This window comes from Palaemon carinicauda, chromosome 32 (genome assembly GCF_036898095.1).
Source record: "Palaemon carinicauda isolate YSFRI2023 chromosome 32, ASM3689809v2, whole genome shotgun sequence".
Taxonomy (NCBI): Eukaryota; Metazoa; Arthropoda; class Malacostraca; order Decapoda; family Palaemonidae; genus Palaemon; species Palaemon carinicauda.
Genome location: NC_090756.1, coordinates 6,099,806 through 6,105,536, shown reverse-complemented (window position 1 = coordinate 6,105,536; position 5,731 = coordinate 6,099,806).

The following is a 5,731-nucleotide window of genomic DNA, read 5'->3' as shown; positions in this document are numbered from 1 at the left end:
ACTGATTCCTTAGTTCTGATAAAATCAATTCATTTTCATGAGTCAAAAACTCAATTTCCTTATTTTGATTACTAATCTTAAGACGATTGGAAATCCCTAAGCCTAAACTTGCAACAGAACCAAAGATGTTTAGTGCAGCAAAAATAAACGGGTTAGGCTTTTCAAGGTTATTGTGTCTTACTGTCCACATCAAAAGGTCACGAGCCAAAGATTCTACCTCGTAAGTCTTATTTTGCAAGTCGTCGGATAGCATCTCTGCAACTTTTAGTGTCGATGCAAGCGAACTCTCTGTATTAAAAGGAAAGTGTCTTCTATGCATTTCATTTAATGAAGCAGCAAACCTTGAAATGGCGCTCTTTAAGCTAGTGACGTCATTCTCTGGGAGAAAAATTGCTTGCATGCGTACTTCAACAACTACGTTACTTGATGTAATAAAAACGTCTTCTTGTCTCTCTACTATAGTGCCATATTTAAAATCTATACTTTTAGTTTTAGAGTTCTTCCCACACGAGAAAAATGTTTGATCGAACAATATCACTTCTAACAATAAAAACTTCATCTTGGAAACCTGTAATGAGAAAAATATATGTAATTACTCCTGTATTAAGAAGAAAAAAATTTTAACATAAATTTCATAGATAAAAAATAAAAAAAATCCCTTACTTCCTTCTCTCTTATTTTAATTTCTTATGTGAGCCAATGGTACAATTCTTTCATCAGTGGGCTGGGATACGTTTTGAACTCTAAATCTATTGGCCGTTAATGTTTCCAAAATGCTAAATGGGCCTTCAAACTTAGGTGCTAGTTTATAATTGAGTCCTTTACGTAGATTTACCTGTATGTATACATTATCACCCACGGTATATGTTTTAGTTGGCTTCGCTATTTTATCATGATTCCTTTTCATTATGATTTGTGATTCTTCTAAATTCTTTCAAAGGATATCAAAACAACTTTTGCTTGCATTTATACATTCTTTTAAAGGATTTGATAAATTAGTTGTAGGCGTTAATACATGGAAAGGCGTTCTAACTGGGGTACCATACAATGCCTCGTGCGGCGACATTTTAATTGATATATGATATGAGTGATTCAGAGTACTTAGTACCGCAGGTATTGCAATATCCCAGTTGGGGTCTGATCCCTCTAGTGTTAATCTTAATATGTTTAAAACCTTCCTATTCGCTCTTTCCACTAGCCCCTTCGACTCTGGGTGATAGATCATGGTATTGATTTTCTTTACGCTAAGGAATTCACACAATGAGGTAAGGAAATGATTATTAAATTCTCCACCCGAGTCTGAGATTATCATGTGTGGAATTCCATGTTTACAAATGTAATACTCGTAAAACTTCCTAGCGCATTCAATTGCAGTTTTAGTTTTAAGCGCTATTAGTTCTGTATATCGTGTCAAAGCATCTAGGTGCTTATTTTCTCTGTCTGACTCGTAAAATCCTGTTAATAAATCTAAATATATCCTTTCAAAGGGTTGATTGGGCAACGGATAAGCCCCAAGGCTGACAGGTGTTTTCGTGTGCCCTTTGTTTTCCTGACAAGTGCGACAATTAACTATGTGTTTTTTTATATCTGTAAGCATCGTATGCCAATAAAACAATGATTCGGCTTTCTGTGACATTATGGAGAACCCCGGGTGTCCATGCAATGGATTTGCATGCAACCAATTTAGGACAGTGGATATAAGTGAGATTGGTACCACTACTTGGTCGTTAGTCACATGTTGTGTATTGCGGGTTTTCCTTGTCCCGGATCTACACAGAATATTGTCTTTGATTATATAATTCTGCTGCGTATACTTTATATATTCCCTTTCCTTACGATTCCTTCCAAAGCATTTATAATTTTTTCTAATTTTTTATCTTTTCTTTGCTCAGTCTGTAATAATTCAGCACTCCAGCCCAGATCTTCCTGTTCAGATATAGTCTTAACAATGTTGTGTATTGCGGGTTTTCCTTGTCACGGATCTACACAGAATATTGTCTTTGATTATATAATTCTGCTGCGTATACTTTATATATTCCCTTTCCTTACGATTCCTTCCAAAGCATTTATAATTTTTTCTAATTTCTGATCTTTTCTTTGCTCAGTCTGTAATAATTCAGCACTCCAGCCCAGATCTTCCTGTTCAGATATAGTTTTAACAATAGGCAAGGATGTTGATATATCTATTAATTCGGCTAATGGCTCCGTAAAAGATGACACGGGGTTGCACGATAATGCATCAGCAATGATATTTGCTTTCCCTGGTAAATACCCGATTCTCGCGCCAAAATCTTGGATGATCAAATGCCACCGAGTTCATTTGGGGCTGTGACTAAAGCCTTTAAAGAGGTCGGTTAGGGGTTTATGATCAGTAAGAACCTTGACGGGATAACCATATATTATGAACTTAAAAGGCACTAATGAATTAACAATAGCTAGTCCTTCCTTGTCTATTACTGCATACTTACTTTCGGAAGTTCTCAGTTTTCGAGAATAAAAAGCTATAGGGAAAAATTGTTTTTCATATTGCTGAAGCAATACCCCTCCTACTCCTAAGTCTGAGGCGTCTGTTGCAATGAAGAATTCCTTACCGAAGTCAGGAAGTTTTAAGATAGGAAAACTACACAGTTCATCTTTTAAGGTATTAAACGCCTGTTGATGCTGCTCAGACCATATGAAATCTACGCCCTTCTTCGTAAGATCAGTTAGGGGAGCGGCTATTATTGAATAATTGCGTATAAAACGCCTGTAATATCCACTACACCCCAGAAATTGCTGTATTCCCTTGACATTAGTAGGTATCTGAAAGTTACGGATAGCTGACACCTTATCGTGGACTACTTTAAGACCTTGGCTAGACACCGTAAAACCCAAATAGACAAATTCTGTTTTGAAAAATTCACACTTACTAATCTTTACCCTTAAGTTATGTTGTCTTAGTCTCTGTAGTACTAGTTCTAGTTTACGTAGATGTTCTTCCAAAGTATTGGAAAATATTACAAGGTCGTCCATATAGGCATGCAATATATCCCCTAGCAGGTCTCCAAACACTATGTTAATCATTCTTGTAAATGTTATGGGAGCACAACTTAAACCAAAGGGCATACGTAAAAATTCATAATGTCCCCTGGCTGTGTTGAAGGCTGTGTATGGGTTACTATTTTCTTCTAATGATATCTGGTGAAAGCCTTTAAGTAAGTCCAAACTGGTAAAATATTTATTCTGACCTAACAAAGATAAAGTATCGTCAGTACATGGCACTGGGAATCGATCAGGGAAAGTTTCCTCATTCAAGCGACGGAAATCTACGCAGATACGCCATGTTCGATCTTTTTTCGGTACAACTATTAATGGAAAATTATAAGGGCTGTTCGTTTTCCTAATGACTCCTTCTTTTAGCATTTTACCTACTTCATCATTTATCTCATTCTGGAATTTCCTAGGGAGTCTGTACGAGGGTACATAGATCATTTTCTGCCTGTCCTTTAACCTTATTTTATGTTCTATGACATCGGTCTTTCCTAAGGATCCATCCGTATTGGAAAAAACATCATGATATTTAGTTAAAAATCCAAAAAAAATTCTGCTGAATATCTTCTTCTTGAATGTCTTTACTGATTTTATTTTTAATAGATTGCAAAAGGGATTCATCCGCAACTGATTGAGCGTGATTGATTTCAGCGACGGTAAGAATACGATGTTTATAAACTTCTACATCCAAGATATGTTGATTTTTGTGAATTACTAAAGTGGTTACAGACTTCAATATTACATTGTTGACGTGAGCCTACTGTATAAATACCTTGTGTGACGGACTATCCGTTAGTTTTCAAAGTGTCGGAAAGGATTAATATTTCAGATCCCGGTAACGTTTCGAAGGTACGTTCGGCTCGATAGATTGCGTGCAAGATGATATTACGGGTGAACGAGAATTCTGTCGGGTCACGTATATTATTTCTTTATTAGTGAGACAAGTTATTGGTTTTTCAATGTACGTCACTGTTTTATTTGTCGTCTCCTTTTTATCCAAAACTGATTTTAAGGTATTAGAAGACTTATAGAATTTTCCTTTGATATACACGCCGTGCTTGGCAGGGGCCAAGATAATGTTTTGATTACCCATAGACGGATATCCTATAATTACAGCTGGATACATATCTATGTTTTGTACAACAACAAAGGTATCGGCAAACGTGTGCTTACCGACCTTGAACTGAACATGAGTTACGCCTAATACATTTAATTCATTATTTCCCATACCCAAGAGCCTTACTCCGGACTTCTCTATAGAGAAGTTCGAAAACAACAAATGATGTGTCCTCAAATCCATGATATTACTTGGACTACCAGAGTCAAAAAATAATGTAAAGGATCGGTGATATGTGTAATGTTTTCAGAAAATGCTTTTTTTTTCTCTACAGTTAGGTTATTAATGATCAGTTTATTATAATTAAATAGATGATTGTTCTGTTAAACGGGTTACTCGTTTTTTATTTATTCGTGTAATTTCGATTATTTCTTTTATTTGTTTATTCATATAATTTCAATTATTTCTTTATTTATTAAAATGATTTCAATCAAATGTAAAGATTAGGCAAAATGTCTTATTCCAGATACACTGTGTTCCATGCAAGAGAAAAAGTCTTGTTTGCTCTCTCTCTCTCTCTCTCTCTCTCTCTCTCTCTCTCTCTCTCTCTCTCTCAATAGTGATGCAAATCGCAGCCTTCAAACTCGTTTCGGCTCGAACCACATGAAATCTTTGGTGCAAATTAGAAAGACTGTATTAAAGGTGACCCTGTATAAGAGTGTTTCAAGTCAGCATTGGGATATAGACTTTCTGTTTTCAAGAGCGAAAATCAATAGCAGGATGAACCAATGCGTTTTACTTGCCCAGGGTTGAAGATAACGAGGTGTAGGGAATTATTTGAAAGGGATTAGGGTGAGATTTTTAAAAAGCGAGACAGTTTTTACTTTGTTTAGTATACAAAATTCGAGAAAGTTTTTTCTTGCGTTTAGTAAACAAAATACGCGACAGTGGTGCTTTCTTTTAATATACAAAATACGAAACAGTTTTACTTGCATTTGATATAAAATTACGAAATAGATTTTACTTGCATTCAGTATACAAAATGCGAGACGGTTTTTAATCATATTTAGTATACAAAATACGTGATAGTTTTTACTTAAATTTAGTATACAAAATACGAACACATTTTACTTGCATTTAGTATACAAAATACGAGTCAGTAGATACTTGCATTTAGTATACAAAATGCGAGACAGTTGTTACTTCTATTTAGTATGCAAAATGCGACTCAGCTTCTACTTTTATATAGTATACATAATACGAGAAATTATTTACTTGCATTTATTTTTTTCACTGCAGTATTTTCCTTTTTTTTTTCTTTTAAAGTGAGGCTCTCTAGACCATGCATATTTCAACCTGCATTAGATGCATATTGTGATATCGTTCTTTTTATTTTATAAACTATATTCACTGATTTTTTTTGGTTTACTCATCCTGTTAGCCATAATGATCGAAATATTGATATTTACTCTGTTTAGAATGCTTGGTGTTTATTAATTTGACATGATTTAATGATAGTTGGAATGAAGGATGCTATAAGCCCGAGGGCTCCAGTAGGGAATGCAGGCGGTTTTGGAAAGGAAAGAGATATATATAAAAAGAACTATATTTGATAATTTTTAATATAATATTAAAAAATTTCTT